This window comes from Arachis hypogaea, chromosome 16 (genome assembly GCF_003086295.3).
Source record: "Arachis hypogaea cultivar Tifrunner chromosome 16, arahy.Tifrunner.gnm2.J5K5, whole genome shotgun sequence".
In the NCBI taxonomy this organism is placed as follows: Eukaryota; Viridiplantae; Streptophyta; class Magnoliopsida; order Fabales; family Fabaceae; genus Arachis; species Arachis hypogaea.
In genome coordinates, this window is record NC_092051.1 from 15,484,450 (window position 1) to 15,502,811 (window position 18,362).

Sequence of the window (18,362 nt, forward strand, 5' to 3'; positions counted from 1 at the left end):
TTTTGGACTACGGTTATGCTTTTTGGGGTGATTCCTATTCGGCCGTTGCCTATTATCAAAGGCTACGCTTTTCTGCACCAAGGGCTATGCTTTTGGCGTTTGAGAATAGGCTACGCTTTTCAAGTGATGCTGTCCAGGACCAAAGGCTACGCTTTTCAGCTTTCATTCTTTCAGAATAGGCTACGCTTTTCAACGCTACTGCATCACTTATAAAGCGTAGCCACATTGTATACCATAGCTACTTTTTATAAGCGTAGCCTTAGGTCCCTCTTTTTTTTTGTATACTATGGCTACTGTATATAAGTGTAGCCTTAGGTCCCTCATTGTTTTTTTTCTATATATATATATATATTCTAATAATTTTTTTTCTAAAACCTAATATTTAGTAATATGATTATATATATAATCCTATTTTTTTAATTAAATTAGTCAAAAATTATAAAATAAAAATAAATACATAATAATACCATACAATATTCTTTAAATAATAAAAATTATCCTTTAACAAAATATATTTATAATGAACTAAAAATATTGGGATGACCATAAATAAGTATTCATACATCTCACACTAAATTAAACATACCCATATCAAAATATACATTAGACCACTTAGAATTTACTACTAATAAACTATAAAAAACCAAAATATTGTATTCTACATAAGTATCTTCTAATAAAAGTTATTAATCTTCTGATAGAAGAGAAAAAAACAAATTGATGTCAAATAGAGCACCTAACATCTGCGACTGAATTGAACATATATTGAAGAATTGAAGCAAATTCTTGGCTTCTCCCATTGAGCGCAACTGATTCCGGCGTCCTCTATTCATAAAGGCCCGCTCTCGTTTTTTTGCCTCGGAAAGCTGAGAAGTCATTGCCATACAATATTGTTCTTGTCATACAATATTGTTCACGAAATAGTCTGATTCCAACAGCCAAAACACAAACATTTGTGGATTATAGATTCTTACTAATTAAAGTAATTTACCCATCAATATATAAGATTAAATTACAATGTGTCAAACTTTCAAAGTTGACTCTTTGTGCTACTAAAGTACTTGTTTTCTATTTTCTTTCTTTTTCTTTTGAATTCAGGCATTATCATATTGAAATTGGTACAGTAGGTCAGTAGCACATGTTTGAAAGTGCCATTTGAAACTTGAAGTAGATTCACAAAAACCAGGACTGAGAATTATTAGATAAACATTACCAATCAAGAACACATAACACAACATAAGGAACCAAAAAAAGATAAACATTACCAGACACTTAACATCGATAACACGACATAAGATCTTCGACGGAAGATCGTATTTGGGAGAGAGAGAGAGAGAGAGAGAGAGAGAGAGAGACAGACAGACAGACAGACTACCTGGCACCAGGGAAAAGAGGACGAAGAGAGAACAGTTTAGCCATTATAGCACCCATTGCCCACATGTCTAAATGAGTGACAGAAAATTCAGTAAATAAAATGGTACTTATCATCACTCCAAACAGTATTAATTTGATCATTATCGCTGTTTAAAGCATATACTTACCAACTTTGGAGCTATACAGATAAGATTGAAGTAGCACTTCAGGAGCACGATACCTAACAGAAGCCAGCGTACAACTTATATACTGCACAACACACAACTGAACAATTTACATACAAAAGTTGAAAGCACTTACCACCGTGTGGAGACATACTCAGTGTAGGGTGGTTGTGAACTGATCTCATGTGCTAGGCCAAAATCAGCAATTTTTATGATATCCTTGGTAACCAGCAAGTTCTCTGCAAAAAAATGAGTATACATTGTGTCAAAACAAAACTTGCAATGAAGTGATAAAATTAATCAGAATAGACCATAGTATAAATCTCCATTTGCTGCACAATAACAACTTCATTAAAATGTCAACCTAAATGATTCATAATTGATAGAAAAAGCTAGGTAATTCTTGAGAAGTTTGAAAAAAAAAGCTAACATACTCAAAAAGCATGTTCTCTATTTTATCATATAGCACATTTAACAAAGGATTCGGATGCAATGATAAACGTACCAGGCTTCAGATCACGGTGGAAGTATCCCCGCTGGTGCATATAAGCAAGACCTTGGAAAACTTAAAAACACCAATTCCTAACTTCACCCTCAAAAAACATCTTCTCCTGTCTTTCATAAGTTGGTACAGGTTGCATTCCTAAATCACCCAAAAAATTGAAACATCAATTACTGAACTTTGCACAAGATGATGCAGACCATATCTAATGAAGAACTGGCCACCCACCATGTACTCAAAAACAAAGTACAGAATGTCACTTTCTCGAATAACTTCCTTTAGCTTCACAATATTTGGGTGGTTCATTTTTCTTAGTGACTGTAAACCAAGAGAAATTGAAGTAAGTTATAAACAGAAAATAAAAAGCCATATGGCAAATAAGGTTTCAGAAGGATCGGCAAACTGAGACACCTTGACTTCTCTCAGGTTTGTTTAAAGATACCCAATATACCCAGAAATATATAGATAATAATAAGAGACAATCAAGAAGACACGAAAGGAGAGAATGAAGGGCACAGACCTCATTTTGGATCCTGTTGCATAAAGATTCAACCAATTGATTTCTGTCAAATCCCATATTAACCACTTCCTGAAGAAGCTCTTCGTCAATCTGCAAAACCATGATATTGGTGGATTTTGTATATATGAACTGATTATAATATATCCAGAAATTCAAATGAAACTGCAACAACAAAAGCCAAAGTTTAGGTTCAAAATCAGCAACAATATCAACTCAGCCAGAGCATTCCAAATTTCAAATATTCACAAACAAACCAACAAATCATCAAACAGAAACTATAGATATTCAATTGGAGCACCTAAATCTGGAGGAAACAATCCTCAGCAATTTGATCAAGACACATAGACACATAGTCTAATCACAATTAAGACACAAAAGCACATAGTCTAATCCAAATAGAAACCGGAACCTGAAGAAGAGATCTGGGGAGATTGCAGCAGAACTTTTCAAAGGAGAGAATTGCATCCGCACCCTTGGCACCCTTGACTCTTTCCCTAAATTTTTATAATTGGCATCGAGTTAATTGGCTTCTTATAGTCATCATATCATATTTTAATGTAATTACTGCACACAACAGTATATAAAATACAGTATGATGCATCTGAGAACAAATAAACAACTTACCTAGCCTTTGCCATATCTTCCTCAAGGCATCTCACACACTCTGCAGCTTTTTCCAAGGACTTCTTAGCCACTTCCTTTGATAATGAAAATAATATATATTACAAACCTTCAATACAGAAAACTCAGGAATAAAAACTTAAACTTAATTAAGTTTTAGTCGTTGAGATGATAAAAAAAATCATATAAAGTGGGACATTGATTTATATACTGTATACAAGGATAACTAGAGAAGCAGAAGGCTAAACTCTCCTTGCAGAACTAACAAAAGCTAATATCGTGAACTGTAAATAATTAAATGGGCTTGTTCACATTTCAACTTTCAAGCTCAAAGGGTTTATGCATGAGAGGACATCATATATGTTCTTAATGAACATTTGAGAGAGTGGGTTCAAAACAGAAATATGGAATTGAAACATTGTTTCCGAGAGTTAAAACATCTACTTTACCTGTGAACTATCAATTAAAGCAGCAAGGTCATTTCTACCAACATATTTGACAACTGAAAGATATGCAAAGAGCATTCAATTAACAATACTTATAGTAGTTGCGTCTAAAAAGTAATGTAAAATGCTTATAGTTTTCTTTGGATCTCTACACCATTCTCTCTCAATCCAAATGCTTATTCAGATCTTCCCCTTTAGATCCAATTCAGGATCCTCTCTTCTCTTACCCTTCCTCCTATGGAGAGCACAAGTATGCTGTCTCAACCACACGTTCTACATGCACTTCTCCTATTTTCTTTTCAGGTGCTCTGCCTCGATTCCTCTGTTCTGTGTAATTCTCTCCCAATATAGAAAATGCTAAATTTGTGTTGTTGTGATAAAGCTGAAGAATTTCCACTAATGGATTGTGGTTATCGGATTCAGATTACTTGGATGTTGTGAAGGAGATCAAGAATTTGATCAAGGACTCTTCATCAGTTGAGGAGTCGAGTGCTCTACGCTACATGCTTCTCGGCTACCAGGAAGCTAAAACCATTCATGCAGTAAAACCCCCAATTCCTATCAGTGTCATATCCAGAAGCTACAACCCCTAATTAAAAATCCTAAAATTGGAACCCAAAACCTCCCAAATTTCACAGAACAAACTGAAAATCGATACATACCTTCTCAGGTGAGCGGCGATGACGATGCTGAGCGACGACGATGATGCTGAGCAGCGACAGTGAGCACATGCGACGATGATGCTGAGCGGCGACGATGAGTGCACAAGATGGCGATGCGAGGCGACGGTCAGCGCACGCAACGACGATGGTCTGCGCGGCAGAGCCCTAGCCGGCGTCGTCCTCTCCTTCATTCCCCTCTCCTCTCTTCTTCTCTTCTTCTTCCTGTTCTCCCCTTTTCTGATTTGTCCCTCTTTTGTGTGTGTGTGAGTGAGGATGAGAGTGTGAGCTTGTGAGCGGTGAGCTGGTGACTGGTGAGTGGCGCAGCCATGTGGTGAGTGGTGACTGGGTGGCGACGGTCAACAGCGACGGTGAGAAGGCGAAGGTGATGAGTGTCGTAGGTGATGAGTGTCTTAGGTGAGAATGGCGAAGGTGAGGATTGTGTGCCAAAGGATTGGCGAAGGTGAGGGTTCCTCCAATTGAAGGTGCTGTGTGCGTGTGTGCTTTTGGAGAGAATTGAAAGAAGAATAAAAATTTCACTAAGTGTTAGGATTTGGTCTCATACATTAGGCATCACTTTTAAAACGCACCCAAAACTTAATGAATAGGCTACTCTCTAAAAGCGTCCCCTTTGATACAAAAAGTGAACCTATAGATATTAACCTATGGCTACGCTTTATAAGTGATTTCTAAAACACCTAAGGCTACACTTTTTAAATGATACCACAATTGTGTATCCTTTTCTCATATAAAAAGGCAACACGGAGAAAAGCGTAGCCTATTCTTTCAAATGTAGCTTAAAAAAAGTGTGGCTGAATGGATATTTTTCTTGTAGTGCCTGCTAAGAATTTGGATAAGACTGCTAACCTTCCATTTAATTGTTGGATTTCTATGAGGTAGGTCGGGCTCTTCATCTCAAGTATTACTTTGCATTTATCCAGGTTGGCTCCAATACCCCTTTGAGTGAGCATGAAACCTAAGAACTTCCCAGCTTCTACTGCGAAAGTGCACTTTGAGGGATATAGTCTCATCACGTGCTTTCTGATTGTGTTGAAGACCTCAACTAAGTCGGACAAGAGATTGGTGTCTTCTTTTGTTTTGACGATCATGTCATCGACGTATACTTTCATCAACTTTTCGAGGTGGAATTAGAACACTGTGTTCATTAGTCGATGATATGTGGCTCCAGCATTTTTTGATCCAAAGGACATCACCACATAACGATAATTTGCTTTCGGGGTGATGAAGGAAGTTTTCTCTTGGTCCAGCTGGTACATCAGAATTTGATTGTATCCGAATATGCATCCATAAAAGACAAATATCTATAGCCCGAAGCTAAATCACTAAGGCATCAATGCTAGGAAGTGGGTATGGGTCTTTAGGACAAGCTTGATTGAGATTTGTGTAATTAACACACATTCTTCATTTTTCGTTCTCTTTCTTCACAAGTACCATATTAGCTAGCTACAAAGGGTATTTTACTTCCCTTATGAACCCAACTTCTAACAAAGCTTGGATCTGATCTTCAATGACTTGTGTTCTCTTAGGGGCGAGCTTTCGCCGTTTTTGTTGGACAAGTCGTAAGCCTGGGTAGACAGCGAGCTTGTGACTCATGAGGTCAGGATGTGTCCCGGGTATATCGGAGGCTTTTCAAGCAAAGAAATCAAATTTTTTTTGTAAGAGCATAACGAAATTTGCTTTCAATTCTTTGTCCAAGTTGGCTCCTACGCTTGTCATTTTTTCGGCCTGATCTCTGATTTAAACCTCTTTAGTTCTTCCACCAGGTTGTGGCCTTAGTTCTTCTTGTACTCGAACACCACTGAGCTCAACAGTGTTGACTTCTTTTCCCTTAATGCCTCTACGTAGGTTCAGGTTTTCATTATAACATTTTCGTGCCAACCTCTAATCTCCTCTTATGGTATCAATTTCCTTTGAAGTCAAAATTTTCATGCAGATATGAAGAGTGGAAACGACCACATCGAGTCGGTTTAAGGTTATTCGACCTATCTATGCATTGTAGGCTGATTCTACGTCAACCAAAATGTAGTCTATACTTAAAGTTCTGGACTTTATACCTTTCCCAAAAGTGGTATGTAACAAGATGAAACTGAGAGGTTGGATGAGTGTGTCTTCTAACCCGAGAAGGGTATCAGGGTATGCTCTCAGATGCTTTTCTTCCAACTCGAGCTTGTCGAAGGCAGGCATGAACAATATGTCGGCCGAGCTTCCTTGGTCTACCAAAGTTCTATGGAGGTTTACATTGGCAAGTATCATTGGGATCATGACGGGATTATCATGGCCACATCCCTTGAACATATTCTTTTGTGAATGAGATTGAAGTAGGGTTTACAACTGCAATCCTGAATAGGTTTGGCATCTCACTATCCTTTGAATTAGAAGAATGTTACTGTCATATGGAATTAGAATCCGGATAATCTAGTCTTTTAGACTTTAGTTTAATCCTTGAACACAACAACTTTCCTTTGATTCTCTTTTCTTTGGTGCTTTGCACCTTGAGCCTAGCCGTGACTTTAAATGTTTTGTCTCAAGCTTCACTTGATACAAAAACACCACAAGAACTTAACTGGGGAACTCTCTTGAAGTTCTGATTTTTCTTTCAGCTACTCCCAGACAGTGGTGCTCAAAGCCTTTGGCATACTCTGCTAAATGCACTTGGTCTCGACTCTAATTGTTTTGTCTCAAGGATTACTTGACACAAAAACACCACAAGTATATGACTAGGGAAACAACTCTTTGAGCTTTTAATCATGTCTGACCTCTCTAGTCATTGATGCTCAGAGCCTTGGACCTTGCTTTTATATCCTCTTTTTTTTTGCTGTTTCTTTTGCTTCAGGGATTAAACTTTCACTTATTGCAAAGAATTCATAATAGTTCTCTAAATTCCTGTTCCTTGTACATCAACATTCTTTGATTCAAATTTAAATATGCACTGTTCATGTCATGCATTCAGGATCACAGAGAACACCACCACATTTGATTAAATGAACTACTCTAAAAAAATAAACTCAATTTCTCATGTATTACATCCCCTTTTTCTTCTTTCTTTTTGATTTCAAGCTCAGTGGACAATACATGAGACACCTTTTAGAATTAAAGAAATTAACAGAAAATTTCAAAATAACAGAACTAAACTAGAACCTAAGAATCTAACTAATAAAGGATCATGCAATAAACAAAGCAAAATAGCAGAAAATCGGAACATAACATAGTAAGAGCGGGAAGGAATATAGAATGAAAGAAATTCAACCACCTCCGTTATCCTAGTGGCCGTTTTATTCTTCAGGCTGTGCTCCTTCGTGAAGATGATTCGCCTCCCTTTGGTACCATAAAATTAAACAAAAAAACCATTAGTGAAGCGACAACACCAAACTTAAAGGTTTGCTTGTCCTCAAGCAAAGAAGAACTGAAAACAAAAACAAATAGTATGATGAAAGAAGAATAAAAGGATAAAAGAACAAGAGAGAATTAGGATTGAGGGGTGGATGATTTGAAATCAGGCGCTGAGGTGGTGTAATTGGGCGTCGCATGCGACGCGTACGCGTGGACGGCCAGGATGGGAAAACGACGCGCACGCGTCAGGGACGCGTACGCGTGGTGGGGCTTGTGCGCCCAAGACAGTTTCAGCCCCACACCATCATAACTCTCTGGCCATACACCCATTTACGTCGATTTTCAGGGTCACACGTACGCGTCAGGGACACGCACGCGTGGGTGGCTAAGAGCGCAAACGACGCGCACGCGTGGGTACGCATACGCGTGGGTTTGTTTGTGCGCAAAACATAGTTCCAGCGCCACTCCTGCTCAACTCTCTGTTCACTTTTTATTTTTCACGCACACACGTATGACGCGTACGCGTCAGCGACGCTTGCGCGTCGTGTGCTCGTTTTTTTTTTTTTTTGAAATATTCGGTTCCTGTTCTAAAATAGCTACATGATCAGAACACACTTAAAACGAAAGAAAAACAGTAAAAACTCAATAAAAATCAAATAAATAAGAAAATCACTACTACGAAAAATAACTAAGGATACGAAATTATCGGGTTGCCTCCCGACAAGCGCTTCTTTACCGTCACTAGCTTGACGGTTAGCTCCTCTAAGGAGGAGGATCATAGGGGCTCAGCTCTTCACCCCTTACTTTGAACTTCTTTCCTGTGTCTCCATAAATTAGCTCAATATGCTCCAGAGAGAGGATTCTGTTTATTGTATAAGTCCATACTGGATTCATAGTCAACACCACCTTCATTTCTGGGGAGAAACCTTCAGTGGGGATCTTTTTGTTTCTCCATCTCCTGAGTACTTTCTTCTTTTTGGGGACCTCCTCCTTGGTGGATGATGCATTCCCGACACCAAACTTAGGTTTGATGTCAGGAGGAATTTCATTGGTTGTCACTAAAGGAGGTTTAAGCTGTAATTTCTGCTGTGCATCATCAGGGGGTTCTTGAAGGTTTGGATCAATAATCTCAGTCTGCATGCACCTCTCTTCTTTACCTGCTGAATGTATATCTTTGAAGAAATGAAAGACCATTTGCTCATTATGCACTCTGAGCACCAATTCACCCACTTCTACATCAATTAGAGCTCTCCCAGTGGCTAGGAATGGTCTTCCTAGAATTATAGAGGCATTCTCATCCTCTCCTGTGTCAAGAATCACAAAATCTGCTGGGAGGAAGAACTTACCCACTTTGACCAAGATATTCTCCACTAATCCGTATGCAGGCTTCATAGATTTGTCTGCCATCTGTAATACTATGCTTGTGGGTTGTGCCTCTTGAATTTGCAACTTCTTCATCACAGACAAAAGCATTAAATTGATGCTTGCTCCCAGATCACATAATGCTTTCTCAAAGGTTGTGCTCCCAATGGTGCATGGAATTTGGAAGCTCCCTGAATCTGGCATCTTCCTTGGCAAGTTATTCTGAATGACGACACTGCATTCTTTAGTCAGGACCACTGTCTCATCTCCCTTTAAAGGCTTCTTCTTTGACAACAAATCCTTCATGAACTTGACATAGATAGGCATTTGCTCCAAAACCTCAGCAAAAGGAATATTGATTTGCAACTTTCTGAAGACTTCCAAGAACTTTGAAAACTGCTTGTCCTTGGTCTCCTTTTGAAGTCTCTGAGGATATGACATTTTAGGCTTGTACTCAGGAGCCTTTGGCAATGTAGGATAAGTGTCAAGAGAGTCTGGGAATGGGTTGTCCGCACGCTTTGGAGGGACGTGCTCTACTTTTTCCTTCTTCTCCTCTGTAGCTTCTTTTTCAACTGGCTCCTTATTAACTTGTGCTTCCATACTTGCCACTTGTCCACTTATCAAGGTAATAGCCTTATATTCCTCTCTTGGATTTGAAATTGTGTTACCAGGAAGGCTATTAATGGTCCTCTTATCAATTTCATTAACTTTTGTGGCTAATTGACCCATCTGAATCTCCAAGTTTTGAATTGTACTTTCAGACCTCTCAGGTATTTGCTTGCTCAGTTGGCCCATTTGCACCTCCAAGTTTCTAATGGAGGCTCTGGTTTCCTGCATAAAACTCCTCATCATCTCCCAATTAGAATCTTTTTGGGATTGAGAGTTTATCTGCTGAGGTGGTTGTTGTTGATGAGACTGAAATTGGCGGTTATTATGATTGTTCTATTGGAAACCGCCCTGAGAATTATTGTTGAAATTCTGAGATCTCTGAGGTTGGTCCATCCACCCAAGATTGTATATCTTAGAGTATGGATCATTATTGGGGTTTCTAGGACCACTCCCCATGTAATTTACCTATTCAGAAAAAGATTGAGCATAATCATAATTCCTATTTTGTACAAAATTACCTGTCATGTCATAAGAGACCTTTTGAGGTGGATTTTGGGTGTTGATAGCTGAGACTTGCATGCCACCCATCTGCTGAGTAAGTAAATTTATTTGCTGAGACATAAGCTTGTTTTGAGCAAGAATAGCATCAACAGCTTCCATTTCCAATACACCTCTCTTATGAGGAGCCTCAAAATTCATAGGATTCCTGTTAGATGAGTATAAATATTGGTTGCTAGCAACCAATTCAATAAGCTCAATAGTCTCCTCCGGTGTCTTCTTCTTGTGCAATGAACCACCTGTAGAATTATCTAAGCACATCTTAGACATTTCACCCAAGCCTTCATAAAAGATATCTAGTTGGGTCCATTTGGAGAATATGTCCGGAGGGCATTGCCTAGTCAGTAGCTTGTATCTCTCCCAAGCTTCATAAAGAGTTTCACCATCCTTCTGTCTGAAGGTCTGAACCTCCACCCTAAGCTTAGTCAGCTTCTTTGGTGGGAAAAATTTAGTAAGAAACTCAATAACAACCTTGTCCCAAGTATCCAAACTCTCCTTGGGTTGGGAATCTAGCCATAGCTTTGCTCCATCCCTCAGAGAAAACGGAAAGAGCATGAGTTTGTACACCTCTGGGTTTACTCCATTTGTCTTCACAGTATCACAAATCTGCAGAAAATTAGAAATAAATTGATTTGGGTCTTCGTGAGAAAGACCATGATACTGGCAGTTTTGTTGCACCAGGATAACTAATTGTGGCTTCAACTCAAAGTTGTTCGCAGCTATAGGAGGCACCACAATACTTTTTCCATAAAGATCTGCAGTAGGAGCAGAGTAAGAGCCAAGCACTCTCTTTTGTTGTTCATTCCTATTCTAATTTGCCACATTGGCATTAACAGCATTATTAGGATCCAAAGTGGATTCAGCAGCCTTGTAAAGTCTTGCTTGTTGGAAACGCCGCCTGAAAGTTCTTTCAGGTTCAGGATCAAAGTTTAAGAGATGTTCCTTGTCTCTGTTCCTGCGCATAAACAGACAGAAAACAAGAAAAGATGGGATTCTCTACGTCAGAGTGTAGAGAACTCCCAGTGAGGTAACCTGTGTAAAATAATAAAATAGAAATACTAAATAAATAAAACAAAAAAATTCGAAAATGATAACTGAAATTAGACAAAAAATTTCAAAAATTAACAGGGAAAATAAACAAGAAAATTAAAATGAAATTAATTAGGTGACACCAAACTTAATTTCAGAAATTAAGGAAAATTATTAGTGCTATTTATTTATTTAAATATTTTTTTGAAAATAACAACGCTTAAAATTTAAATGAGACTAATGAAATAAGAAAAATAAAAATATTAAAAGAAAATAAAGAAGACAAAATAAAAATGAACTAAAATAAAGAAAAGAAAAACGAAGGAAGGTAGAAACAATCACAACTGAAGTTAACGAAATAAAAAAAATAAAACGAAACAGGGCTTGATGAACGAATAGGAAGAAAAATAAAGGAAAAAATGAAAAACAAAATTAATAATACTAAAATAAAACCAATTAAACGAAAAATTATCTAATCTAAGGAATTAAACAACGAGTAGTTGTTAATCATAGTCAATCTCCGACAACGGCGCCAAAAACTTGGTGCAAAAATTCTAACCACAAACTAACCGGCAAGTGCACCGGGTCGTACCAAGTAATACCTCAGGTGAGTGAGGGTCGATCCCACGAGGATTGTTGGACTAAGCAACAATGGTTGATTAATTTACTTAGTTAGACAAGCAGAAAATTGTGTTTGAAGGTTCAAAAGCATTAACAGTAAATTCAGAATATTAATAAAGCAAGCAGTAAATTGAGGTGAATAATATATGGAGAAAACAGTTAAGGCTTCAAAGATATCTATTTTTCTGATTGACTTTTCTTATTAACTCTTTTAATCATGCAAGATTTAATTCATAGCAAACTATATGTGACTAAACCCTAATTTCTTAGACCTTTTTAGTCTCCTCTAAAATTCATCAACTGCCAATTCCTTGGTCACTTAATTCCAATTAGAGGGTGAAGCTTAATTCTAGTTTATATACCACAAAAATCCTAATTACCCAAATATAAGAGGATTATATGTCACGTATCCCGTTAAGTCCATATAATTAGAAATTTAGGAGAATATGTTTTCAAGCTATTGTTCAATTAAAGAGCTTTTCCAAGTTATACAAGAACTCAATTAGAAAAAGGGTCATACTTCCGTTCCACCCAAATTCATAAGATAAAGAACGAAAATAATTCTTGAATTATAAATCAGTACATGAATTAAAATAGAAAATAATAGTATCAATCCATACAATAGACAGAGCTCCTAACCTTAACAGTGGAGGTTTAGTTGCTCGTGGTTCAGAGAGAAAACTAGGATTCAGGTAAAAACTGTAAAGTGCAGAATGAGGTGGAATAATCCCAGAAGAGAAGTTTCTTCTTTTTATATATAATCCTAATTAATTTAAAATCTATTTTCTAAAATTAAAATAATATCTTTTCCTATTTTAAAATAAAATTTAAATTTAAATCAAAATTAATTAAATAATTCGCGCCTTGTAACGTGGGGACCACTTGGCTTCACTGGATCCATGCCTAACTTAGCTAAGAGCTGCGCCCAACTTCATGCTGTTCACCACACGAAGGCGCTTTACTTGGACTGAAGAGGAGGCAATGCACCATACTTGGAGGAGAGCAAATGTTGCGTGTTGTTGTTGTTTCTTGCGCCTAACTTGAGAAATCTCAAGTTAGGCGCAGCCTTAGCAGAGTTGATGAAAAAGAAGTATGGACTATTATATATAGTTGGAAAGCTCTGGAAGTTATCTTTCCAACGCCACTGGAATAACGCCCATTGGATCTCTGTAGCTCGAGTTATTCAGGTTTGAGTGCAGAGAGTTCAAGGTTGACAGCATCATTTGCCTTCTTCTCTTTTTCTGCGGAAACTCCATCAAATCCAGCCAAATGCTACCTAAAATAAATAGAATTGCACAAGACTCAAAGTAGCATCCATAGTGGCTAAAAGATAATTAATTCTTGATTAAACTCAATAATTTAAATACAAATTCACTAGGAAAAGATAAGAAAGATACTCACGCATCATCGGCAAGTCGGGAACTTTGGATTCTTCTCCGACTTGATAGATTTCTTTCAAATGTCTTTTATGAGAAGACTTAGTTACTCTACCTCCTGCAAATCCTCCAGCTATCATATGGATGTGCCTATTAGGGGTTCGTGGTGGCCAATCTCGTCGACTCTTGTCTTCCTTATCTCTCTTCCTTTTCCCTAGATCATCCAATCTTTCTGCAAGGTATCTTTTTTACCAACCTTCTCTGGCCAGTTTTTCTATCACATTTTTCAAATTGTGGCAAGTATTGGTAGAATGTCTATATAGCTTGTGATACTCACTGTATTCTGTCCGAATTCCACCTTTCTTATTCTTGATAGGACAAGGAGGTGGAAGTTTTTCGATATGGCAGATCTCTCTATAGATGTCAACAAGAGAAACTCGTAGAGGGTGTAGTTGTGGTACCTTTGAGGCTTGTCCGAGCTGTACTCATCTTTTTTCTTTGCTCTTTTTTTCTCTTTCCCGAGTCTGATAAGAAGGGTTTTGTCTGGGAGCTGGTTCTCTTAATCTGGAATTCTCTTCCATGTTGATATACTTTTCTGCTCACTCTTGTACTTTGTACATGGAGGTTGGATGTCACTTTGATATGGATTGATAAAATGACCCTTCTTTGAGGCCATTAACTAGCTCCATTATTACTGCTTCTGTAGGAAGATTTTGAATCTCCAAGCAAGCGTTGTTAAATCTTTCCATATAAGCTCGGAGAGTTTTCCCAACCTCCTGTTTGACTCCTAAAAGACTTGGAGCGCGCTTGACTTTGTTCTTCTGGATTGAGAATTAAGTGAGAAATTTTCTTGCAAGATCATCAAAGCAAGTCAGCGACCTAGGTGGTAAACTATCAAACCACTTCATTGCCACTTTGGTCAATGTTGTCGAAAAGATTTTGCAACGAGTCGCATCAAACGCATCGACCAAGTACGTTCGACTTTTGAAATTACTTAGGTTGTGTTTTAGGTCGGTTGTTCCATTATAAATGTCCATGTCGGGGCTTATAAAGTTTTTGAGAACCCTAACTTGCATGATCTCTTCTATGAATGGATCTTCTCCTCCAAAGGGGCTTTCCTCCCAATCTACATGGTTGCTCCGATTTCGAAGGTCGGATGCTAATTTCAGAAGCTTTTCTTCTAGTTCTCTTCGTCGTCACATTTCCTTTCGCAAGTCTCTTTGTCGCTCTATCTCCTGCTCGAGTTGCTCTAATTGGCCATGATGCCCGTGTACGTGTCCCATGATTTCTGTTGGATGCAGGAGTTCTTTATTCTCTGGTGGATGTATTTCTGAATTAATTCTCTTGGGTTGAGGGTTTCCTAGCGTTCCCTCCCCATTAGGGCCACCTGTTCTATCTTGTCATGGAGGTATCATGAGTGCTCGGTTGTCATTATGGTATTCCGGTTCAGACTTGGATGCTGTATGTCTATCTTTGGGATGATTGTTCACCATGATTGGGGCAAACTTCCAGGTCCTTGACAACGGCGCCAATGTTTTGAGGGTTACCTGAAACTGATTGCTTTGTGCTTGAACGTAAAGTCCACATATCGTAGAGTGGTCTGTCCAGTTACTTATTTGGATAAGTAGGGTCAGACGCTTGTCATTGTGTCTGACCTATAAGATCGGGTAGGTATTGACTGGATTAGTGTTTTTCGGGCCCACGATATAAAGAATATTTAAAACGTAAGAGTATGTTTAATTTATATCTATTTTATATTTATAAAAAAAGGACAAAGATAAAAATAAAAAATAAGATTTAAAATTTAAAATTTATAGCGACAAATGGCAGCTTGATGACGGCTAGCTAATGGTATATAATGGTGGGTGAATCAAATCGTGGAATTTGAAAAAAAGAAGATAATTTTATATTTTTTATTTTTTTCAATCTAATTATTATCGAATAAAAATATTAGCCTTGTTGATTTCTAATATTAAAATAAAAAACAACCGTGAATTCCATTTAAGGTTAAATAATGTATAAGTGTTAGACAAAATATAAATTTTATAAGAAAATTATAAAAAGAAATAATTAGTTATTTGGTAATGTTCTTATATATAATATTTATATCTATTTTAAATTAAGTTAGATCATGTGATAGTTGGTTATTTATTTAAATTTTGAAATTAACAGCAAGTAAGAAGTGCGAGAACAGTTACAAGAAATTCAAATTTTCTGCAAGTGGTGTACCAAGAGTAACTGCCCATTGAGATTAGGCTAGTCTATAAATAGAGCTTTAGGAACACGTTGTAATCAGTTCAGTTCTTCTTGGAAAACACTTAGAAACCCAAAAAATGCTCTCAGCCCTCGGCATCACAGAGTAAAATTGGGAATCTTAAGTAATTCCTCTGAACTCAAACACTTGTACTTTACTTTTTTTCCAGTTTTTATTAATAAAATTCCTCTACTTTTACGTCTTTTTCTCTTTTACGTTCATGTTTCTTCCTTCATCTTCCTTTTAATTTCATGTTTGCTTTAATTTCTGCATTTTACTTTGCCTCCGGCACCTTGCATGTTTTCTTTTCATCTTTAATTTTACTTTCGAAACTACAATTGAGATCTCGAGACACACAAAAGGAGTCGTTTCCGCTCCTTAAATTAAGATTGTGAAATAAAACTCGAAAATTGTTGATTTATTTGTTGTTAACAATGGAACAAAATTTGAGTAAAACAAATTGGCACGCCCGGTGGGACATTGTCAATAGATTGTAGTTTGTCAAAAGAAAAATCAAGAGTTTTGAATTTGCATGTGGTTGCGCAGTGGTAAGTTCGTGCGTCCAGAGCCAAGGAAATCAGCGTCAGTTGACACGTCGAATACTTTTGCATCATCTTCTTCTACTTCTAGTGATGAGATTAGAGGAAATGAATCCGAAAATTCTCCTGTGGTTTCAAACGCATAGCCTACCTTGATGTCAGTGAGGCATGATGGCGTTGGCCATGCCCATACAGGGTTAAATGCAACTCACATAAATACCGTGGGGTGGCCGCCATATGGCTTGCCACCGGGGTATGTCCCCTCCATGGTGACACAAGGATTGCCTGTGCCTCTCTACTCAACTTTTCAAAATCCTATTTATCAAAATCCATATGGCATGTCAAATGTACCTGTTTCTGGGGCGTCAGGTTCACACGTATCACAACAAAATTTTTCACATTCTATTAATACAGGAAATAACAGTGCATCTAATTCTACTACATCCACTGTCACTAGGGTAAAAAATTCTAGACCTGTATTTTCTGACATGTCAAGAGCAATGCCTTTTAATCAACCTAGTCAAACTGTGAGATCTTTAGCAAATATTAGGCAACAAATGGATGAAAGTCACCATGATCTAGTAAACATGTTAACTCATCAAATGGTGACAGTTTTAAATCCTCTTTTAGAAAACACAAACACTAGAATTGAACAATTAAATAGGCAAGTTAATAGGATTGCTACTGTGGTAAATTTAGAAGAAAATGACAACCAAGGTTTAAGATTTGATAATGTCAATCAGAACGGTGGAGCAATTCCTAATTATGATGTTCATATGCCTAGACATGGTCAAAATGCTGACGATATGTTAGAAAGACTTAGGCAAAATAACTTAGGGGGCATTATAATTTAGCAAGAAATGTCGAACAAGTTTTAAACCGTTTGGGATTTAATGTGGGTTGTTTAAATAGACCATATTTTTTGTCTGCTTTTCCTGAATGTGTCCAACAAGCAGAGCTTCCAAGAGGTTAGAAAATTCCAAAATCTCTTACAAAATTTTCTGGAGAAGAAAATGAGTCTACAGTAGAGCATATTGCTTGATATACTGTTGAAATTGGGGAAGCAGCTTCTAATGAATATCTCAAGATGAGATATTTTCCTTCTTCTTTAACAAAAAATGCATTTACATGGTTCTCCAACTTGAGACCAAATTCTATTCATTCTTGGGCACAGCTAGAAAGAAATTTTTATGATCAATTTTTTCGAGGTGAATTAAAAGTTAGTCTTACATATTTATTCTCTGTCAAACGTGCAGAGGGAGAATCCATTGACACCTATTTGGCACGGTTTAGAAACATGAGGAATAAATGTTTTACTCCGATTCCAGAAGCTGAAGTTGTCAAAATGGCTACTAATGGGTTAGAATTTGGAGTTAGGAAGAAACTTGTCAATCAACATACTTTAGATCTTTTCCAGTTAGTTGAAAGAGTAAGACAGATAGAACAAATTAAGAAAGAAAAAGAAAATTTTAAAAAGGGTTCAAAAAAGGTTGCATATGTTGATTGTTTTTCTGATAGTAGTGATTCAGATGAGAAAGAGATTTATATTGCCGAATTACGTGGGGGTCCTCCTTATGTATGCAAATCTTTGAAGCCTGTTAAAGGAAAAGAAAAAGTTTCTTCTTATTCTAAAGTTGAAAATAAGACTTATTCTTTTGATATTTTTAAGGCAGATCAAATATTTGAGGTTTTATTAAAAGATAAGCAGCTTATTTTACCTGAAGAAAAAAAGATGCCTACAGCTGATGAAATAAAGAATAAGAAATTTTGTAAGTTTCATCAGGTATTTTCACATACCACTAATAATTGCGTCCGTTTCAGGGACTTGATACAAAAAGCAATTGAGGAGGGAAGATTGAAGTTTGAGGATAAAACTACTATGAAGGTGAACACTGAACTATTTGCTGCTGACTCAAATTATGTTGAACCATTCAACTTGTCAGTCAACATGGTAGAAGTTGATGCCACAATGGTTAGTGCTAAAGATGAAAATAAATACCTGAGGATCTTTGAGCAAGACAAGAAGCTAATTTATCCTCGTCCTGGTGAGGATCTGTTAGATTTTTTGTTGAGAATTAAAGAATCTGACAGCACCATCGCCATGTGCCCAAGGTGCAACGCTATTTTTGACAAGGAAGCTGCAAAAGAGTTTGAAAAGTACAAAGTTGAAGAGAAAGAAAAGGCTGAGTTGAGAAAGAAGATTGCTGAAAAAGAAAATGAAACTAACGAGCTAAAGCGGAAGATAGCCGAGGGAAAACAAAAGTTGGGCGGTCAAACTCCTTTGAACAAGTGCGTCAACAACACTGGAGTACAACCCGTCAACCAGAAGATGAAGACTGTGGTCATGATTGATGGAAGACCTGATGGATTTTCTCAA

At 37.3% G+C, this 18,362-nt stretch overlaps 1 non-coding gene and 1 pseudogene across 1 annotated transcript; one reads left to right on the forward strand and one right to left on the reverse strand.

Moving 5' to 3' along the window:
- Positions 1-928: 928 nt before the first annotated feature.
- On the reverse strand, positions 929-2,464 carry LOC112756741 (cyclin-dependent kinase F-4-like; annotated as a pseudogene).
- Positions 2,465-10,482: 8,018 nt separating this feature from the next.
- Positions 10,483-10,589, forward strand: LOC112761509 (small nucleolar RNA R71). The gene has a single exon (XR_003181902.1). It is a non-coding gene; the product is annotated as a small nucleolar RNA R71 (small nucleolar RNA).
- The last annotated feature ends 7,773 nt before the right edge of the window (positions 10,590-18,362 follow it).